The sequence below is a fragment of the Ranitomeya variabilis genome, chromosome 4 (genome assembly GCF_051348905.1).
Source record: "Ranitomeya variabilis isolate aRanVar5 chromosome 4, aRanVar5.hap1, whole genome shotgun sequence".
Lineage (NCBI taxonomy): Eukaryota > Metazoa > Chordata > Amphibia > Anura > Dendrobatidae > Ranitomeya > Ranitomeya variabilis.
The window spans coordinates 526,807,103-526,830,582 of NC_135235.1; the positions used below are offsets into that span (position 1 = coordinate 526,807,103).

The 23,480-nt window shown below is 42.6% G+C and overlaps 1 long non-coding RNA gene across 1 annotated transcript in view; it reads left to right on the forward strand.

Annotated features, from left to right (window-relative positions):
* Positions 1-9,154: 9,154 nt before the first annotated feature.
* LOC143765535 (uncharacterized) overlaps positions 9,155-23,480 on the forward strand; it is a 39,336-nt gene continuing 25,010 nt past the window's right edge. The window contains exon 1 of the long non-coding RNA XR_013213412.1: positions 9,155-9,414. This is a non-coding gene — a long non-coding RNA (uncharacterized LOC143765535). The remainder of the gene's footprint in view (positions 9,415-23,480) is intronic.

A 23,480-nucleotide genomic window follows, 5' to 3' on the forward strand; every position in this document is an offset into this window, starting at 1 on the left:
AGTGAATGGGCTACACACACACACCTAAAATGACTTTGATTAGGGAATGTGATCTTTGGAAGATTCAAGTCTCTCTAAATACTTCATCTCCTGGGAAAACTGTTGGTCTTGTATCATCTTCAAAGTCAGAACTTCTTGATTAGTCATCTGGTTCAAGTATGATTCCACCTTCGATGGAGCTAGGTATCTCTTCCAAGGTAACTGGAGCCTTGGGTACTGGTATATCTGTGCCATGGGGATGGGACGAATTGCTGAGTGAATATTGGGGTATGAAATGGAATGCTTCCATTTTGAATTATACCGTTTCACATTGCATGAACAAAAGTGACAGTCGTCACTATGGTTCATTTGCTCTCGCCATACCATAGGAATCCCATGACTGAAAGCTTTTTTTCTTACCCTTGAACCAATTTCGGAGGTCCTCAACACACCGTTTGCACACTTTATGAGGCGGCCAAACTTTATCTTGATCTCTAAGTTTTAGTCCGAAGTATGCGAAGTATACTTTTTTCACAAAGTCTGTAATATTCAGCTGTTGATTCAACACTGTATATTTGCCACAAATGAAACAGGCAAAATAATACACTTCCGCAAAGCCATAACGCTAATTTGGGGATACACGGTTGATGAATGAAATTCCAATGCAAGTTTCTTGAAAGCATAAGGACCTTTCATTGTCACTAACCACCTGACTGCCAACAGCCAATCAAGCAGTTCCTATTGATGTTAATGGGGAAAGCAAATAAGCTGCCTGCCGATGATTCACACCAGAGTTTGCAAAAAAACCTATAGGTTTGTGGCAAGTCCTGACATTTAGAATTTTTTTTCAATTTTTTTTGTTATCAAAACACCAAAATACTAGGAAAGTACCATATATGAAAATAATCAAACAGCTTTTTAGTCGCAGACCTGTGTAATCTCTTGCTGCTATTAGTGATTGTATAAACACTACTCTAAGCAGCCCATAAGTGATACATTGCTTTAATTAGGGTCTCTGTCTACAGTATGCTGACAGATTTTATTTAAAGGGGTTATCCAGGACATTTTTTTTATTTGCATTGTGGCTAAGAACTAACAGGCAGGTTGTTGCTAACTACATGCCTGTTGTGCTCATCATTGATCTCTGCCAGCACAGAGCGGTCAGAGACCGCTCTTGCCGGCGATTCAGCTGCTCTGCTGATGTCACGTCGAGAGAGTAGCAGCTTCTTTTCTACTTTGTTCTGTTTTTGGGACTTGACTGCCAACATCAGGCTGCCTAACTGCGGTAAGCTGGCTGTCAATCAGCATGACCCCAGCAGTCACTCCCTGACAACAGCAGCCAGGAAGAATAGCTGCTCTGTTGACATGGAGCAGCTGATGCGCCAGCAGGAATGGTCAGCGACTGCTCTGTGCTTGCGCCTTTCCTTTAACCATTCTAACTGCTGTGGTTATACATTCATTCTTAAAATTAATTGTATGGGTTTACTAAAATTTAAAATACTGCAATCTAACATTACAAAAACATCTACACACTGGAGGAAATAACATGAGCTTGCACACTTAGTACAGGGTGCATGATCCGGATATATGCTGGCGCTGCTGTATAGTTGCAATGTTTGCAGTCATTGCACTAGCTGGAGTAATATGTAGACCCCAATTACACTGCATTGTGTAGGCTTTATCATGCAGCACAATCAACTGGCTTCCTAAGCTCTAGTTAAAGGGCCACTGTCACCCCCTCCAGCCGTTATAAACTAAAAGAGCCACCTTGTGCAGCAGTAATGCTGCATTCTAACAAGGTGGCTCTTTTAGTTTTTGCTTCTGTTCCCTCAATAAAGCATTTTATAATTTTCCCTAAATACCTGTCTTTGTACCTGGAGGCAGGTCTGAAGCCTCCTCTGTGAAGCGCCCAACTGCCGTCATAGCTCAGATGCCGGGTGCCTGACTGCGCCTGTGCGGGCAGTGCGGCCACCCTGTTACTGAATCCCCGCCCCGCACTGTTATGCATTATGCACAGTGCGGGCTGGGACGCAATGCAAAATAAGTAACCGTACACCCATGTATTGTATTGGTGCTCTACTAATAGGAGACTGTCAACAGTTTTGACCCCTAAACACTTTAATATAGAGGATGGAGGGGCAGCAGCATAAATTTACCTGGGTGGTGGCCATGCAGTTGCATAAACAAATCCACGTTTAAATACCTCTGGTGGCCTATTCATATGTAAGGCCCGTGGTTCTTTGCACTGATTGTTCCCCAGCCTCTTCCCTTTGCTTTGTGTGACTGCTCTTCAGTGCTGAGAGCACTGGACACTTGCAGATGTGCAACTGGGGACAATAAACCACTTAATTTAAGTGCATGTCCATTAACCTAGGTATATCAATACTGCTCTCCATGTCCTCTGTATAGTGCTAGTAACTGTGTTGATGAGTCAAATAGCTGAAAAAGTCCATGCAAGTGGCCTGAGGGCCCCTTCAAGCGGTGTGATTCAAGTTTGACTGCTACTGCTGTCCCCCCTTATACCCACACCCCTGGCAGCTACCATGAGTATGCATTATACAGAAAAATAAGTAAATTAAAAACTGATAACAATCCAGGCTCACTGATGCTACATGTATTTTCTGGAACATATGCCTGTAAGAACTTAAAAAAAAAATGTACTGCAAAATCTACACAAAATCCAAGGCAAATATTCTACGTTACATATTTTGGTGCAGATTTACCATGCTATTCACTTTATGCTTTGCAGTGGCTAAAATCCGCATCATAAATTGACACGCTACATATCTCAAATATGCAGCGCAGGTCAACTTTCATGTAGGTTAATTAAAGGGAACCGGTCAGCAGATTTTGCAGCTATAACATGCGGCCACTGCCTTTCAGAGCTTATATACAGCATTCTATAAAGCTGTAGATAAGCCCCCGATCCAACCTGCAAGTAAAGAAAAATACGCTATACTCACCCGGGGGTGGGGGGTGGGGGGGCGATACGGTCCGATGGGTGTCGCAGGTCCAGGTCTGGCGCCTCCCATCTTCTTTGCGACGATGCCCTCCTGCTTCTTCATCGCTCCCTGGCATCGGCGCTCCTGCTACTTCTCTGCCCTGTCAAGGGCAGAGCGAAGTACTGCAGTACGCGAGTGCCGGGCCTCTAACCTTTCCCGGCGCCTGCACACTGCAGTACGTTGGTCTGCTCTCAACAGGGCAGAGAAGTAGCAGGAGCGCCGATGCCAGGGAGTGATGAATAAGCAGGAGGGCGTCGTCGCAAGAAGATGGGAGGCACCAGAGCACAGCCCAGTCAGTGTCAAATCACTGTAATCGGGGTCTCTGCTCCTACATTATCGTGTCCTCAGATTACATAGCAAAAACCTATGATGGATTCCCTTTTAAGTAGAATTTTGTCCACTTTGCAACTAAAGTATTTTTTTAATGTACATTCTGCCCTTAAAATATGGACTATAAAATTGTAGCTTTTACTCTCCTAAAAACATAGGCCCTGATTCATCAAGACTGGCGATTTTCTCTCCAGTCTTTAAGAGGGGGGTATGGTGGACTCAGATGCTCTTAATTCTTGAAGAGATGCACACCTCTTCATGAATCAGGAGTGTCTGACAAGTGACACGCGACTCTGTGCCACGCCAGAAATCTCCCTCCAGTCAATGAACATGGCCCTGTCTTGGAAGAGCTTAACAAGAAGTCTGTGATCACACTTCTGTTCGGTTTTGAGGAATAAACGTGTAATAAATCCATTTTGTACATTATTCTAAGGCTGGTTTCAGGCTTGCGTTCCTGTGCGCTGCGGATGGCAGCGTACTTCCTCCGTGAAGCTCTTTTTACTAGCACTTGCTGTTTACTGATATTTTCTGCAACAGAGTATTTTTTGGTTTTACTGTGCCTTTTTGTGTTTCAGTTTCTCGGTGGTGTGAACAGTGTCCATACAGGCTTTTTCACCGTGTGCACGGCTCATGTGTTTGTTTTAACCTATCTTTAACATTGGGTACGCAGGGACATGCGTTGTATGCGGATGTGTCCGCATGCGCGATTTGAGGTGTGCAGCGCCCGCACGGAAACGCAACATTTTTATCACTCCCTTAGGGAAAAATAATAAAATAAAGAAAATGTATTTTTCCATTTTCCCATTAGGGTTACAGTTGGGCTAAAGTTAGGGTTATGGCTGGGATTAGGGTTAGGGGTGTGTTGGGGTTAGGTTTGTGGTTAGGGTTATGATTAGGGTTGGGGTTAGGGTTATGGTTAGGGTTGGGATTAGGGTTAGGGGTGTGTTGGGGTTATGGTTGGAGTTTGAATTGGGGTGTTTAGGTACATCAGGGGGTCTCCAAATGCGACATGGCACCACCATTGATTCCAGACAACTTTGCGTTCAAAAAGTCAAATGGTGCTCCCCCTCCCTTCCGAGCTCTGCCATGCGCCTAAACAGTGCCCCCCCACCTATGGGGTATCAGCGTACTCAGGACAAATTGCACAACTTTTGTGGTCCAATTTCTCCTGTTCCCCTTGTGAAAGTACGAATTTTGGCTTGAAAAGATTATTTTTGTGGAAAAAAAATATTTATTTTCACGGCTCTCTACGTTATAAACATGTGTTTTAATTGGCATTTCTTTTGGAATGTGGTGTATTGTGAGTCCTATATGTATTGTTTGTCACTACCTTTGGTATACTATTTTAAATGAACACATTAAAAGTTAATTTTTAACTAATTAATCACACCCTGCTTTTTCGTACAATATTTTTTGATTGGTGGTCACAGCCTTATATAGTATCAGCGTACTCAGGACAAATTGCACAACTTTTGTGGTCCAATTTCTCCTGTTCCCCTTGTGAAAGTACAAATTTTGGCTTGAAAAGATTATTTTTGTGGAAAAAAAATATTTTTTATTTTCATGGCTCTACGTTATAAACTTCTGTGAAGCACTTTGGGGTTCAAAGTGCTTACCACACATCTAGATAAGCTGCTAGGGGGTCTAGTTTCCAAAATGGTGTCACTTGTGGGGGGTTTCTACTGTTTAGGCACATCAGGGGCTCTCCAAACGCGACATGGCGTCCGAGCTTAATTCCAGCCAATTCTGCACTGAAAAAGTCAAACGGCGCTCCTTCCCTTCCGAGCTCTGCCGTGCGCCAAAACAGTGGTGTACCCCCACCTGTGTGGTATCAGCATACTCATGACAAATTGCACAACAACTTTCAGGTCTAATTTCTCCTGTTACCCTTGGGAAAATAAAAATTTGGGGTCGAAAAATCATTTTTGTTTAAAAAAAAAAAAAATGATTTTTTTATTTTCACAGCTCTACATTATAAACTTCTGTGAAGCATTTTGGGGGTTCAAAGTGCTCACCACACATCTAGATAAGCTGCTAGGGGGTCTAGTTTCCAAAATGGTTTCACTTGTGGGGGTTTCTACTGTTTAGGTACATCAGAGGTTATGCAAACGCAACATGATGCCCTCAGACCATTCCATCAAAGTCTGCATTTTAAAACGTCACTACTTCCCTTCCGAGCCCCGACATGTGGCCAAACAGTGGTTCCCTCCCACATATGGGGTACCAGCGTACTCAGGACAAACCAGACAACAACCTTTGGGGTCCAGTTTCTCCTGTTACCCTTGTAAAAATAAAAAAATTGCGGGCTAAAAAATCATTTTTGAGGAATTTTTTTTTATTTATTTTCACGGCTCTGCGTTATAAACTTCTGTGTAGCACTTGGGGTTCAAAGTGTTCACCATACATCTAGATAAGTTCCTTAAGGGGTCTAGTTTCTAAAATGGGCTCACATGTGGGGGTTTCCACTGTTTAGGCATATCAGGGGCTCTCCAAACGCGACATAGCGTCTGATCTCAATTCCAGCCAATTCTGCATTGAAAAGGTCAATCGGCGCTCCTTTCCTTCCAAGCTCTGCCATGCGCCCAAACAGTGGTGTACCCCCACATATGGAGTATCTGCGTGTTCAGGAGGAATTGCACAACACATTTTGTGGTTCATTTCTCTTTTCACACTTGTGAAAATAAAAAAAAATGTTTGTAAAAAAAAAAAAAAGAAGTTAAATGTTGATTTTTTCCTTCCACATTGCTTCAGTTCCTGTGAAGTACGTAAAGGGTTAATAAACTTCTAGAATGTGGTTTTGAGCACCTTGAGGGGTGCAGTTTTTAAAATGGTGTATTTGGGGTTTTCTGTCATGTACACCCCTCAAAGTGACTTTAAATGTGAGATGGTCCCTAAAAAAAAATGGTTTTGTAAATTTTGTTGTAAAAATGAGAAATCGCTGGTCAACTTTTAACCCTTATAACTTCCTGACAAAAAAAAATGTTGTTACCAAAATTGTGCTGATGTAAAGTAGACATGTGGGAAATGTTTAAGTATTTTGTGTGACGTATCTCTCTGATTTAAGGGCATAAAAATTACAATTTTGAAAATTGCAAAATGTTAAAAATTTTCGCCATATTTCCGTTTTTTTCATAAATAAATGCAAGTAATATCGAAGAAATTTTGCCATTAACATGAAGTACAAGATGTCACAAAAAAAACATTCTCAGAATCATCAGGATCTGTTCCAGACTTATAACCTCACAAAGTGACAGTGGACCTACACCAGCAGATGACATGGCTCCCCAAACCATTACTGATTGCGGAAACTTCCCACTAGAAGTGAAGCAGCTTGGATTGTGGCCTCTCCACTCTTCCTCCAGACTCTGGGACCTTGATTTCCAAATAAAATGAAAAATTTACTTTCATCCTTGGACCAGTGAGCAACAGTCCATTTCTTTTTCTCCTTGGCCCAGGTAAGACACTTCTGGCGTTGTCTATTGGTCATGAGTTGCTTGACACAAGGAATGCGACACTTGTAGCCCATGTCCTGGATATGTCTGTCTGTGGTGGCTCTTGAAGCAATGACTCCAGTAGCAGTCCACTCCTTGTGAATCTCCCACAAATTTTTGAATGGCCTTTTCTTAACAATCCTTTCAAGGCTGCGGTTATCCCGGTTGCTTGTGCACCTTTTTCTACCACACTTTTTCTTTCCACTCAATGTTCTATTAATATGCTTGGATGCAGCACTCTGTGAGCAGCCAGCTTCTTTAGCAATTACCTTTTGTGGCTTACCCTCCTTGTGGAGTGTGTCAGTGACTGCGTTCTGAACATCTGTCAAGTCAGCAGTCTTCCCCATGATTGTGAAGCCTAATGAAACAGACTAATGGACCTTTTTAAACGCTGAGGAAGCCTTTGCAGGTGTTTTTTGTTAATTATTATTCTAATTTACTGAGACGACTTTTGGGTTTTCATTGGCTGTAAGCCATAATCATCAACACTAGCAGAAATAAACACTTGAAATAGATCACTCTGTAATGACTCTATATAATGAGTTTCACTTTTTGTATTGAAGAACTGAAATAAATTAACTTTTTGTTGATATTCTAATTTTGTGAGAAGTACCTGTATAACGGAACCCAGTATGAATCTGCTATACAATGGAAGCTTTTTGGGCATTTGGGGATCGCTTACACTGGCATATAAAAAACCGGTCTCATTCTGGAGACTGGGACAATTTTCTCTTGCTGGTCATCCGTGTGCAATCCATTTATTTTTACTCTGCTACTATTAATCTTTTACAAGAACATTTATGGTTTCCTATGCTACACAATTTGTAATGTATCTGGAAAAATTGGATGCTATACTGGTGGTATGTATGGCATGCGATTTTTTTTTTTTCTCCTTTTTCTCACACTGTACTGAATATGGAGTAAAATGGCAGCATGCTGCTTTTTTTCTCATTCCGAATACAGCTGAAAAAAAAATTCACAGATCAGTAATGCCTCATTGAATAACATTTGGTCTGAGTGCAATCCGATTTTTTTTTTTTATTGGACTATTGCACTCTTCTGATTTATACGCAAGTGTGGGCAAACCCTAAAGGCCCCGTCACACATAGCGATTTACCAACGATCACGACCAGCGATACGACCTGGCCGTGATCGTTGGTAAGTCGCTGTGTGGTTGCTGGGGAGCTGTCACACAGACAGCTCTCCAGCGACCAACGATCAGGGGAACGACTTCGGCATCGTTGAAACTGTCTTCAACGATGCCGAAGTCCCCCTGCAGCACCCGGGTAACCAGGGTAAACATCGGGTTACTAAGCGCAGGGCCGCGCTTAGTAACCCGATGTTTACCCTGGTTACCAAAAAAAACAAACAGTACATACTCACCATCTGATGTCCGTCAGGTCCCTTGCCGTCTGCTTCCCGCTCTGACTGAGTGCCGCCGTACAGTGAGAGCAGAGCGCAGCGGTGACGTCACCGCTGTGCTGTACTTTCACTTTCACTTTGCGGCGCTCAGTCAGTGTGGGAAGCAGACGGCAAGGGACCTGACGGACATCAGATGGTGAGTATTTACTTTTTGGGTTTTTTTACATTTACGCTGGTAACCAGGGTAAACATCGGGTTACTAAGCGCGGCCCTGCGCTTTGTAACCCGATGTTTACCCTGGTTACCAGTGAAGACATCGCTGGATCGGTGTCACACACACCGATTCAGCGATGTCAGCGGGACCTCAACGACCAAAAAACGGCCCAGGCCATTCCGACACGACCAGCGATCTCACAGCAGGGGCCTGGTCGCTGGTACGTGTCACACATAGCGAGATCGCTACTGAGGTCGCTGTTGCGTCACAAAACTTGTGACTCAGCAGCGATCTCGCTAGCGATCTCGCTATGTGAGACGGGGCCTTAAGGCCTTGTTCACACCATCCTTTTTTTTCTGCGGATTTTTCAGGTCCTGATTTGAGAAAACCCGCAGTGCAAAACCGCGGTGGATTTCCCTGCGGTTTTCTGTGCGGTTTCTCCTGCGGATTTCACTGCGGGTTTCCAACTGCACTTTCCTATTGGTGCAGGTGGAAAACAGTTGCGGAATCCGCAGAAAGAAGTGACATGCTACTTCTTTTTTTCCGCAGAAAATCAGCGCGGATTTACAGGCGGAAAAAAGGAAAGTGGGCACAGCGGATTTGGTTTTCCATAGGGTAACATTGTACTGTACCCTGCATGGAAAACGTCTGCGGATCCGCAGCTGCAAATCCGCTGCGGATCCGCAGCAAAAACCGCAACGTGTGAACATAGCCTAATTCTGTTTCTGTTCCTCCAGAGTAATTCATAAGTATTGAATTAGATGTGAAGCCACAGCTGTGCTGGCCTATTGCAGGGAAAGATAAATGTGAAAGGAGGAGGAGTGTGACAGAAGGAGCAGCTGCAGCTCACTCCCCTTGTAACCACTTTGCTTCCAGCCCCCACCACCATCAGCTTCTACCTCCCAAGGCCTCGAAGATGCTGGACATTTTCATTCTGATGTTTTTTGCCATCATTGGCTTAGTCCTTTTATCATACATCATCTACATATTGTGAGGATCATGCAAACCAAACAGCCGATTAAATCCTTGCTTGCAGGTGAGTCTACTTCCCTCTTTTCAGAATACATCCCCCCTGTTATGGCTGCAGTAAATGGAAGGTTAAAGCCTTATTTTCATACTAAATATGTAACGCCTGTAAAGAAGCCCTATGTCTGGTGTTGTGTTGCTTTAAATAACCTCAGTAAAGAGATCTGTCAACTGCATCATTTATTCAGTGTACCGCCATACATGCATGTTGTATATTTCACTGTAGAATAGGGAGTGTGGCTCTCCACAATTAATCATGTTCTGATGTCAATACCTAAGACTCTAAGGTAACATCGTGATGGACCATCTTACTTGAGCTTCCATGATAATTTCCCACTGACCTCACCATACAAGCACACACCTGTATAAATTTATTTCCTCATACATCACAAGTTAAAGACGTTAGCCAGGACTTTGCCTAAAGCACCACTCCAGCGTTGTTGTTTTTTTATTCATAGCTGGAGTGGTGCTTTAACCCCTTAGTGACAGAGCCAATTTGGTACTTAATGACCGAGCCAATTTTTACAATTCTGACCAGTGTCACTTTATGAGGTTATAACTCTGGAACGCTTTATCGGATCCCGCTGATTCTGAGATTGTTTTTTCGTGACATGTTGTACTTCAAGTTAGTGGTAACATTTCTTCGATATTACTTGCGATTATTTATGAAAAAAATGGAAATATGGCGAAAATTTTTAAAATTTTGCAATTTTCAAACTTTGTATTTTTATGCCCTTAAATCAGAGAGATATGTCACAAAAAATAGTTAATAAATAACATTTCTCACATGTCTACTTTACATCAGCACAATTTTGGAAACAATTTTTTTTTTTGTTAGGGAGTTATAAGGGTTAAAAGTTGACCAGCAATTTCTCATTTTTACAACACCATGTTTTTTTTAGGGACCACATCACCTTTGAAGTGATTTTGAGGGGTCTATATGATAGAAAATAACCAAGTGTGACACCATTCTAAAAACTGCACCCCTCAAGCTGCTCAAAACCACATTCAAGAAGTTTATTAACCCTTTACGTACTTCACAGGAACTAAAACAATGTGGAAGAAAAAAATGAACATTTTACTTTTTTTTGCAAACATTTTACTTCAGAACCATTTTTTTTAATTTTCACAAGTGTAAAAACAGAAATTTAACCACAAATTTTGTTGTGCAATTTTTCCTGAGTACACCGATACCCCATATGTGGAGGTAAACCACTGTTTGGGCGCACCGCAGAGCTTGGAAGTGAAGGAGCACCGTTTGACTGTTTCAATGCAGAATTGGCTGGAATTGAGATCGGACGCCATGTCGCGTTTGGAGAGCCCCTAATGTGCCTAAACAGTGGAAACCCCCCACAAGTGACACCATTTTGGAAACTAGACCCCCCAAGGAACTTATCTAGATGTGTGGTGAGCACTTTGAACCCCCAAGTGCTTCACAGAAGTTTATAACGTAGAGCCGTGAAAATAAAAAATCGCATTTGTTTTCACAAAAATGATTTTTTCGCCCACAAATTCTTATTTTCACAAGGGTAACAGGAGAAATTAGACCACAAAAGTTGTTGTGCAATTTCTCCTGAGTACGTCGATACCCCATATGTGGAGGTAAACCACTGTTTGGGCGCACCGCAGAGCTTGGAAGTGAAGGAGCACCGTTTGACTTTTTCAATGCAGAATTGGCTGGAATTGAGATCGGATGCCATGTCGCGTTTGGAGAGTCCCTGATGTGCCTAAACAGTGGAAACCCCCCACAAGTGATACCATTTTGGAAACTAGACCCCTTAAGGAACTTATCTAGATGTGTGGTGAGCACTTTGAACCCCCAAGTGCTTCACAGAAGTTTATAACGTAGAGCCGTGAAAATAAAAAAAATCGCATTTTTTCGACAAAAATGATCTTTTTGCCTCCAAATTTTTATTTTACCAAGGGTAACAGGAGAAAATGGACCCCAGAAGCTGTTGTACAATTTGTCTTGAGTACGCCGACACCCCATATGTGGGGGTAAACCACTGTTTGGGTGCATGGCTGAGCTCGGAAGCAAAGGAGCGCCATTTGACTTTTCAATGCAAAATTGACTGGAATTGAGATCGGACGCCATGTCGCGTTTGGAGAGCCCCTGATGTGCCTAAACAGCAGAAACCCCCCAAAAGTGACCCCATTTTGGAAACTAGACCCCCCATGGAACTTATCTAGATGTGTAGTGAGAACTTTGAATGCCCAAGTGCATCACAGAAGTTTATAATGCAGAGTCGTGAAAATAAAAAATATATATTTTTTAACAATAAAGATTTTTTAGCCCCCAAGTTTTTATTTTCACAAGGGTAACAAGAGAAATTGGACCCCAAAAGTTGTTGTCCAATTTGTCCTGAGTATGCTGGTACCCCATATGTGGGGGTAAACCACTGTTTGGGCGCACGGCAGAGCTCGGAAGGGAAGGAGTGCCATTTTGGAATGCAGACTTTGATAGAATTGTCTGCGGGCGTTATGTTGCCTTTGCAGACCCCTAATGTACCTAAACAGTAGAAACCCCCAACAAGTGACCCCATTTTGGAAAATAGACCCCCCCAAGGAACTTATCTAGATATGTGGTGAGAACTTTGAATGCCCAAGTGCTTCACAGAAGTTTATAATGCTGAGTAGTGAAAATAAAAAATATTTTTTTTCCCACAAAAAAGATTTTTTTAGCCCCCAAATTTTTATTTTCACAAGGGTAACAAGAGAAATTGGACCCCAAAAGTTGTTGTCCAATTTGTCCTGAGTATGCTGGTACCCCATATGTGGGGGTAAACCACTGTTTAGGCGCACGGCAGAGCTCGGAAGGGAAGGAGCGCCATTTTGGAATGCAGACTTTGATAGAATTGTCTGCGGGCGTTATGTTGCGTTTGCAGACCCCTAATGTACCTAAACAGTAGAAACCCCCACAAGTGACCAAATTTTGGAAACTAGACCCCCTAAGGAACTTATCTAGATATGTGGTGAGAACTTTGAAAGCTCAAGTGCTTCACAGAAATTTATAATGCAGAGTAGTGAAAATAAAAAAATATATTTTTTTCCAAAAAAAAAGATTTTTAGCCCCCAAGTTTTTATTTTCACAAGGGTAACAGGAGAAATTGGACCCCAAAAGTTGTTGTCCAATTTATCCCGAGTACGCTGATGCCCCATATGTGGGGGTAAACCACTGTTTGGGCGCACGGCAGAGCTCAGAAGGGAGGGAGTACCATTTGACTTTTTTAGCGCAAAATTGGCTGTCGTGTTTGGAGACCCCCTGATGTACCTAAACAGTGGAAACCCCCCAATTCTAACTCCAACCCTAACCCCAACACAGCCCTAACCCTAATCTCAACCCGATCCATAATCCTAATCACAACCCTAACGATAATCACAACCCTAACCCCAAAACAGCCCTAATCTCAACCCTAACCATAACCCTAATCAAAACCCTAAATCCAACACACCCCTAACCCTAATCCCAACCCTAACCCTAATCCCAACCCTAATCCCAAACGTAACACTAATCCCAACCCTAATCCAAACCCTAACCCTAATCCCAACTCTAACCCTAACTTTAGCCCCAACCCTAACTTTAGCCCCAACCCTAACCATAACTTTAGCCCCCGTCGTCACAAAAAAAGTTCAATGTAACCTTTTTTTTGTACGTCGCGTCCGCCATTTCCGCGGATGCGTGGCCGTAACTCTGCCCCCTCCTCCCCAGGACATAGACTGGGCAGCGGATGCGTTGAAAAACTGCATCCGCTGCCCACGTTGTGCACAATTTTCACAACGTGCGTCGGTACATCGGGCCGACGCATTGCGACCGCCCCGTACCGACGCAAGTGTGAAAGAAGCCTAAGGCTACTTTCACACTAGCGTCGTACTCGGCCCATCGCAGTGTGTCGGGCCGACGTACCGACGCTAGCGTTGTAAGCGCCGCACAACGGGTGCAGCGGATGCTGTTTTTTCAACGCATCCGCTGCCCCATTGTGAGGTGCGGGGAGGCGGGGGCGGAGTTCCGGCCACGCATGCGCGGTCGGAAATGGCGGACACGTCGCACAAAAAAGTTACATGTAGTTTTTTTTGTGTCGACGGTCCGCCGAAGCACGACGCATCCGTCGCACGACGGATGCGACATGTGGCAATCCGTCGCAATGCGTCGCTAATGCAAGCCAATGGAGAAAAAACGCATCCTGCAAGCACTTTTGCAGGATGCGTTTTTTCTCCAACAACGCATTGCGACGGAAGCCAAAAAACGCTAGTGTGAAAGTAGCCTAACCCTAACCCTAGCCCTAAATTTAGCCCCAACCCTAACCCTAACTCTAACCCTAACTCTAACCCTAACCCTAACTCTAACCCTAACCCTAACCCTAACCCTAATTTTAGCCCCAACTTGTCTTCTCCTGCCGGCCGGCAGATGGCAGCAGATGGCGGGCGCACTGCGCATGCGCCCGCCATGATGAAAAAGCCGGCTGGCAGGAGAAGACAGAAGAGGACCCAGGGACCCCGGGTGAGTATGATAGGGTCCCCGAATCCCCCTATTTCTCTGTCCTCTGATGTGCGATCACATCAGAGGGCAGAGAAATAACTGATCGCTTTTTTTTTTTTTTGCGGTCGCCGGTAAACTGTTAATTACCGGCGATCGCAAAGCAGGGGTCGGTGCAAACCGACCCCGATCATGTTCTTTGGGGTCTCGGCTACCCCCGGCAGCCGAGACCCCAAAGAACATCCGGGTGCCGGGCGGCGGGCGCACTGCGCGTGCGCCCGCCATTTTTTCCCGGAAGAAAGATGGCGGCGCCCATGGGGAGACACGAGGAGCACCGGGGGAGGTAGGTAAGTATTGGGGGGCTATTGGGGGCCATCGGGGACCACATTTCTCTGTCCTCCGATGTGCGATCACATCGGAGGACAGATAAATTAAACGGCAAATCGCGTTTTTTTTTTTTTTTGTTGCGACCGCCGGTAAACGGTTAATTACCGGCGATCGCAACTCGGGGGTCGGTAAAAACCCCCCGAATCATGTTCTCTGGGGTCTCGGCTACCCTCGGCAACCGAGACCCCAGAGAAAATCCGACTCTGGGGGGCGCTATTCACTTTTTCCACAGCGCCGTTAATTAACGGCGCTGTGGATTAAGTACCCTTAGCGGCCGCCGTTAAAAGGCGTATCGGCGGTCGTTAAGGGGTTAAATGCAAGTCCCCTGATCCCTGTGTGATACCTTAAGAGAGAAGAGCTGCTCTGTTGATGTGAGGTCATTGGAAGCAGAAGAGTCACCACCTGAGCTGGCAGTGATTGGTGTCACTGGGTGTACATATATATAGCTCAAAAAAGTAAAGGGGACACTCAAATAACACATCCTAGATGAATGAAATATTCTCATTGAATACTTTGCTCTGTACAAAGTTGAATGTGCTGACAACAAAATCATCAAAGTAAATCAAAATTATTTACCAATGGAGGCCTGAATTTGGAACGATACTCAAAATCAAGTGGAAAATCAAATTACAGGCTGATTCAACTTCAGTGGAAATGCCTCAAAGCAAGGAAATGATGCTCAGTAGTGTGTGTGGCCTCCACATGCTTGTATGACCTCCATACAATGCTTTGGCATGCTCCTGATGAGGCGGTGGATGGTCTCCTGAGGGATCTCCTCCCAGACCTGGACTAAAGCATCTGCCAACTCCTGGACAGTCTGTGGTGCAATGTGACGTTGGTGGATGGTGCGAGACATGATGTCCTAGATGTGTTCAATCGGATTCAGGTTTGGGGAACGGGCGGGCAAGTCCATAGCTTTAATGCCTTTATCTTGCAGGAACTGCTGACACTCCAGCCACATGAGGTCTGGCATTGTCCTGCATTAGGAGGAACCCAGGGCCAACCGCACCAGCATATGGTCTCACAAGAGGTCTGAGGATCCCATCTCGGTACCTAATGGCAGTCAGGCTACCTTTGGCGAGCACATGGAGGGCTGTGCGGCCCTCCAAAGAAATGCCACCCCACACCATTACTAACCCACTGCCAAACTAGTCATGCTGAAGGATTTGCAGGCAGCAGATTGCTCTCCATGGCCTCTCCAGACTCTGTCACATGTGCTCAGTGTGAACCTGCTTTCATCAGTGAAAAGCACAGGGCGCCAGTGGTGAATTTGTCAATCCTGGTGTTCTGCCGCAAATGCCAAGCGTCCTGCACGGTGTTGGGCTGTGAGCACAACCCCATCTGTGGATGTCGGGCACTCAGAGCATCCTCATGGAGTCAGTTTCTAATCGTTTGTGCAGACACATGCACATTTGTGGCCTGCTGGAGGTCATTTTGCAGGGCTGCTGCTGGGTTGTTGCCCTCCTATGACCCCCTCTACGTTTCCTGGTGTACTGGCCTCTCTCCTGGTAGCGCCTCCAACCTTTGAACACTACGCTGACAGACTGCAAACCTTCTTGCCACAGCTCGCATTGATGTGCCATCCTGGATGAGCTGCACTACCTGAGCCATTTGTGTAGGTTGTAGAGTCTGTCTCATGCTACCACGAGTGTAAAAGCACAACCAACATTCAAAAGTGACCAAAACATCAGCCAGAAAGCATTGGTACTGAGATGTGGTCTGTGGTCCCCACCTGCAGAACCACTCCTTTATTGAGTGTGTCTTGATAAATGCCAATAATATCCATCTGTCATCTATTCTATTTGCACAACAGCATGTGAAATTGATTGTCAAACAGTGTTGCTTCCTAAGTGGACAGCTTGATTTCACAGAAGATTGTTTTACTTGGAGTTATATTCTGATGTTTAAGTGTTCCCTTTATTTTTATGAGCAGTGTGTGTGTGTGTGTGTGTGTGTGTGTGTGTGTGTGTGTGTGTGTATATATATAATATATATATATATATATATATATATATATATATATATATATATATAATATATAAACACACACACCATTCCGGCTGTGAATAAAAAAAAAAACAATGCTGAAGTGGTGCTTTAGGCAAAGTCCTGGATAAAACCTTTAGCTCATGATGTATGAAGAAATTTATAGCCCTTATAAATTAGTTTTATTCAATTTATTCAGAGTAATAGGGATGGTTTTTACTCTATACTGTTATCCGTATGGTATTAATTTTTATAGAGTTAAAATAATGTTCAAAACCACATACAGTTTATTACATTAATAATTGTGATGTATCCGTAAAAATCAGATACTATATAGTTGACCCTTATGGGATCTGATATTGTTTGCACAATCATAGACTAGAATAGGCGAGCCTAACCCAAAAATATGAAGGAGAACATTGCATGCTGCAATTTTTTTTCAAGAATAACAATGATCCCACCACTGTGTGATGTCAGTTTTGTCTTTTTGGTTTTTTTTATTTTACAAAAACAGCATTAGGACTGTCTGACAGTTGGTTCTGTATTGATGCACTGCTGAGCCTGCTGTCAGTCAGTGATGGGGTGTGGCTGCAGCTAGCGCTCACTATGTACTGAGTGGTGACTGAAAACCAGAGGCTTCGGTAAGGAATAAAGTTAATTTTCTCCCGACAGCCAAGCTTTAAATGCAGTGTCTGCATGGTTTTAGAACGCATTAACGTGCAGATTAACCCTATGTCTGCAGGCTAATAGTGTTTTTTGATGTGACAGGTTGCCTTTAATTCAGCTACAATTATGTAGTCTAGGATAACTTGAAACAAGACACTTGCTAGGTCTCCATAAAGAAGTGCCACTCTTCTCTGGTCCCTGTTATGACATGATTACTATGCTTTCATCTGGTGGCCTTATCATAGGGGACAGTGTTCATTACAAGTAAGGATATATTGAACTACAGGTAAGTGATTTAAATGGGTTGGCCAATTGTTCATGCAGTCTTGTAAAACCCCAGAAATTAGTGTGTATTCATACAAATAGAAACAACAACATAGGCGTAGACTATGCTATTGTCCAGTAAAAAAGATGGATGGGAACCGCTGGAAAGAAGGTCAAATGGAGTCCAAAGTTTCATATTTTAGAACTCCGTTTGCCTCATTTAGATGAATGGCTCAGTTGCGCGAAGCCGCGAACAACTGAATAGAGCAGAATATTATGTGAACCTGCTTGACCACCTTTAGACATCAGATAATGTGTCACCTTCTCTTAAAGAATATACACCTTTCCACATTTTTTTATGATTAATTTGTCTCCTGAATGAAAAGATGACGCTTCGTTTCAGGTAAGTGGCAGGTGCTGCGGCACTGAACACAGCTTCTTTTTAGTATCCCAGCATGCACTGTGAATCTCAAACAGTATGTCGTCAAAAAGGAAGTAGAAAAAGAAAAAATATGTAGATAGTGTAGTTAGGGAGCCATAGTGAATTTTTAATGCAAGTATATTAGAAAATAGTTTAGATTATGGCATCAAATAGATATGGATTTAGGATCAGCCCTTTAACTAAAAGTAACCACTAACATTTAAAAAAATTTTTTTTCCTTGTCAGAGGTGTCCATAACCTGTTAAGAGATTTCAAAATTTGATCCTCATCTTCTTAGTTTGTGTCAGTAACAAAATGCTAGTGTATTTGAAAGTGTAAATCAGAAAGATTGTTCCTACAAGATATGAAAACAGACACTTTGATCACACTTCGATCCGAGTGTCATTTGTTTTTCTTTAAGTGGAGAGAAAAAAATGTTTCTCCACATTCTCCTTTTGTTGCAGTCCGCGAAAATTGAACCTCACTCAGATGGCATCTGAGTGCAGTCTGATTTTTTGCACAGATCCCCCATAGACTTTCCCATGGCCTCATAGACTATCACAGGTATGAGTGCTATGGATAGCACTCATACACAAAAATCGGACTTCTGAATGAAGGCTAACCGTGCAACCTCAAGCTGTGGGCCTGCAATGTACTCTAAATGATCTCATACATGGTTTGGAAAATCTTTAAACTATGTATTGCACAAAATGACCACAATAAATCCGACCTCCTAGTGCTTTACTTAAATCAAAACATACACTAAAAATATTTGTAAATATGTACAAGCTAATTATACACTATATAGTAAACATGCATTATGGAATCATACTTGTAAATGCTAAACAGGAAAAAAAACAGTAATTATTTTATTTTAGCAGCATGGGATTAATTAATGGATGTACATTGGAAATAAACCCAGCCTGCCTGAGACAACAGCTCTCTCTAGTGTCTAATCCTGCACTCTACCTTCTTGTATGCTGCCTTGCATCTCATTAGAAGCTATCTTTGGGGAAGATTGTAAATTCATGAATATCATAGCTGAAGCCTAAGGCTATGTGCACACGTTGTGGATTTTGATGCGCTTCCACAGCGTTTTTGGACACACAGAATGACATCAAATCCGCAGTGTAGTGCACAAGCAATGTTGGTCAATGGGAAATTGACAATTGGTTTGCACATGCTGTGGAAAAAAACGCGTGGATTTGCAGCGTTTTATTTTTCACAGCATGTCAATTCTTTTTGCGGATCTGCAGCATTTCTGCACCCATGGACTTCAATTGATTCAGTCAAATCCACAGCAAAACTGCAGGTTTAAAAAGATCTGCGGTTTTGCTGCAGAGTTGGGTGCGAGAAACGCTGCCGATTGGGAGAAGGAAGTGTGTGTGGGCGGAGACTGTGTGTGTGGGAGGAAACTGTGTGTGCAGAGAAGATGTGTGGGTGTGTGCGGGGCTGTGTGTGTGCGGGTCTGTATGTAGGCAGGCATCGTCTGATCGGACTACTAGTCCCATCGGGCTATGCCTGCTACAGTGACAGCTAGCCAATGATGGGACAGCGGTAGTCCCATCATCTGGCTACTGTGTTCAAGTGTAAAAAGAAAACAAAAAAAAACACATACAGTACATACAAATAGACATATAGTACATACCATACAGCTAATCCCCGACGTCCTCAATCACCTGTAAAAAAAAAAATGAAATAATGAATCAACAGTATACTCCCTGTTCTGATGTAATCCATTTAATAATGAGGAAGTGACAATCTCCCGTGTAGAGATGTCACTTCGGCTGATGTGACCGCTCTCCAGGGTCTGCGGTAATACAATGATGGCAGGTATCCTCCCACACTCTATAACTCCGCCGTTAGAGGTCGTTGTCACTTGCGGCACCACTGCGTGAGAAAATTCTCATGCAGCGTTGCCGTAAAGTGAGAGCCTGAACTCAGGTAACCTCTTCAGTGATGCACTATAGGAGCCATTACCTCCTGTCAGTGCAGTGGGAGGTCTATAGAGCAGTCACATCTCCTGAAGTGACAGCTCTATAGGAGAGATCGTCGTGAAACACTTGTTATTAAATGGACTACATCAGACCAGGGAGTATTTGGGTTGGTTTATTTAAATTTTTTTGCAGGAGATTGAGGGTGTCGCAGGAATTAGGCATACAAGAAAGATGGGAAAAATGTGTAGTGTTTTATTTCATTAAATACTTTATTCTTACTGTGTGTTTATTTAACCCTTTAATATCTATAGGCGGGGCGGCTGTGTGCTGTGTTTGTAGCCAGGAGGGCAATATCCATGGCCCCTTCCTAGGCTATGAATATCAGTCCGCAGCTGTCTGCATAGCCTTTTCTGGCTATTATCATAGGGGGACCCCACGTCGTTTTTTTTCGGGGGGGTGCCCCCCTATTTTAATAGCCAGTAAAGGCTAAATATACAGTTGTGGGCTGATATTAATAGCCTGGGAAGATCCATGGGTATGAACCCCTTCCTAGGCTATAAACATCGGTCCACAATCGCTGGCTTTCCCTCTCTGGAGCAGAAAATTTCACGAGAGCCCACGCCATTTTTTTTACATTTTTTTTTTATTAAACAGACATTGGGTTTAAGGCCGGGGTCACACTTGTGAGAAACCTCACGAGAGTCTCTCGCATCAATACCTGACACTGTTGCCGGCACTTGGGACTGGAGTGTGCAGCTGCATGTATTTCTATGCATCTGAACGCTCCGGTCCCAAGTGCCGGGTATTGATGCGAGAGACTCATGCGAGTTTCTCACAAGTGTGACCCCGGCCTAATGCAGATTTTGTGTGTGTGTCTTTTATTTAACTCTTTATGTACCATTTTATTATGTTTATTACTAAACATCGGGCTTGGTATTATCTATCTATTTATCTATCTATAGATATAGCTAGCTATCTATCGAACATCAAACAAAGATAGAGGCAGCACACCATATTAAAGTTGAAAAAAGGTGCTCTTTTATGATTTTATTCATAAGAACTGGTACGTACCTGTGAGGCTTTGCACCCTACCTTAACTGTGCTGTTCTTCTTTTTATCTATCTATAGATATATCTATCTATCCATCTATCTATAGATATATCTATCCATCTATAAATATACCTATCTATTTATAGATATATCGATAGATAGATAGAAACCCATACAGGTGCATATCACAAAATTAGAATATCATCAACAAGTTAATTTATTTCAGTTCTGCAATACAAAAAGTGAAACTCATATATTAGAGACATTTCAAATAGAGTGATGTACTTCAAGTGTTTATTTCTGTTAATGTTGATGATTATGGCTTACAGCCAATGATAACCCAAAAGTGATTATCTCAGTAAATTAGAATTCTTTAAAACACCAGCTTTAAAAAATGATTTTAACATCCGAAATGTTTGCCTACTTAAATGTATGTTCAGTAAGTGCACCCAATACTTGGTCGGGGCTCCTTTTGCATTAATTACTGCGTAAATGCAGCATGGCATGGAGGAGATCAGTCTGTGGCACTGCTGAGGTGTTATGGAAGCCCAGGTTGCTTTGATAGCAGCCTTCAGCTCGTCTGCATTGTTGGATCTGGTGTTTCTTATCTTCCTCTTGACAATACCCCATAGATTCTCTATGGGGTTAAGGTCAGACGAGTTTGCTGGCCAATCAAGCACAGTGATACTGTTGTTTTTAAGCCAAGTATTGGTACTTTTGGCAGTGTGGACAGGTGCCAAGTCCTGCTGGAGAATGAAATTTCCATCTCCAAAAAGCTTGTCGGCAGAGGGAAGCATGAAGTGCTCTAAAATTTCCTGGTATATGGCTGTGCTGACTTTGGTCTTGATAAAATACAGTGGACCTATACCAGCAGATGACATGGCTCCCCAAACCATCACTGGTTGTGGAAACTTCACACTAGACCTCAAGCAGCTTGGATTGTCTGTCTCTCCACTATTCCTCCAAATTTTGGGACCTTGATTTCCAAGGTCTAGTGTGAAGTATCCACAATCAATGAGGGTTTCAGGAGCCATGTCATCTGCTGGTGTAGGTCAACTGTGTTTTGTCAAGACCAAAGTCAGCACAGCCATTTACCAGGAAACTTTAGAAACTTTCATTGGCTGTAAGCCATAATCATCAACATTAACAGAAAGAAACACTTGAAATAGATCACTCTGTTTGTAATGACTCTATACAATATGAGAATCTCTTTTTGCATTGAAGAACTCAAAAAATTAACGTTTTGATGATATTCTAATTTTGTGAGATGCACCTGTATCTATAGATAGATGGATATATCTATAGATAGATAAATAGATAGATCTAGCTATCTATAGATCTATCTATCTATCTATCTATCTATCTATCTATCTGTGTGTAAACATTATTCTTCAATGGAGTATGTAAAAGAAGAGGTTGGACAAGGAAATGACATCACAAAGAATTGAGCGTTCTGTAATTTTTATCGTAGGTACACTTCAATTGCGAGAGACAGAATCTAAAACAAAAAATCCTGAAAATCACATTGTATTATTTTTACATAATTTAATTTGCATTTTGTTGCATGAAATACATATTTGCTGCAACAGAAAAACTTAATATTTGTACAGAAACTTTTGTTTGTAATTACAGAGCTCAGACCCTTCCTGTAGTTCTTTTTTTGTTTCAATAAACTTTATTTGAGTTTTAACACATATCAATTTAAGAAAAACCCATCCCACGCAGGGGAGGTCAACATGTTTAACACATTCAATAAAGAGATTAGAAAACTATCCATCTCTATACATATAAAGACAAGACAATAACAAGAGGGGGAAAGAAAAAACACTAGGTAGGGGTATACATTTCTATTAAAGTTCCGCAATCGCTTATCTATTCCTATACTTATCACCTTTAAATTATTTGAGTAAAAAAGACAGGTAATGGGAAACCTCCATAATTCTCCTGCGAGGGTAAAGAGTGGATACAGAAATTATAAAACAAGATGATCAATGAAGGTAGCTTTCCATGTCTTTTTCATGTGTGTGTAGTGGTTTTATGGTGATAGCGTGAGAGCTTGAGTTAGGCATACGCTATGGTCCAGGTCCAGCCAGGGAGTCCATGTTTGAAAGAATGTATTCCAACTATCAGTTCTAGTTGCTTGAATACGCTCATATAGCATAATTGCATTCATTCTATCTCTGACCAAGGACATAGAGAGTGACGTGGTCCTCCACTTAGATGCAATATGTATTTTAGTTGCCATACATAGTAAACTCATCAGCCTATGCGAGTTCTTAGAAAATCCAGGGTGCTTAGATCCTAATAGAAAAACAGATGGGTCAAGTTGGATTACTTTATTAAACATTTTTTCAGCTGTAAGTTTTACTTCTTGCCCAAGAGCAGAGACCACAGTGCAGCTCCACCATATATGCTCCATGTCACCTGGAGTGCTACATCCTCTAAAACATATTAGATACCTGGGGGTAGATGACATGAAGCTTCGCTGGAACCAGATGGGTTCTATGTAGCACCCTAATGGATGATTCCACCAAGGAAACCTGATGGCTGCCCCTAGACAAATTATCACAACATCTACGCCACTCCTCTAGCGACATATCGATACCCAGATCTTCCTCCCACTGCTTCATAAACTTTAATTTGTCCTCATCCTGTATGGCATTAATTATAGAATATAATAAAGAAATTGTTCCCCTACCCAAAGGATTATTCACACATTTTTGTTCAAAGCCTGATATAGAGAAGGGATTTCTATTCGGCAGATTCTGTTTTGCGAAATTAAAAATTTGATTCATACGAAAGGCTTCCCCAAATGGTGGGTTATGTTTTCGGGTGAATTATTGCATGGTTAATAATGTGTTGAATGGGGTGCATAGGTGTTTTAACGTTAT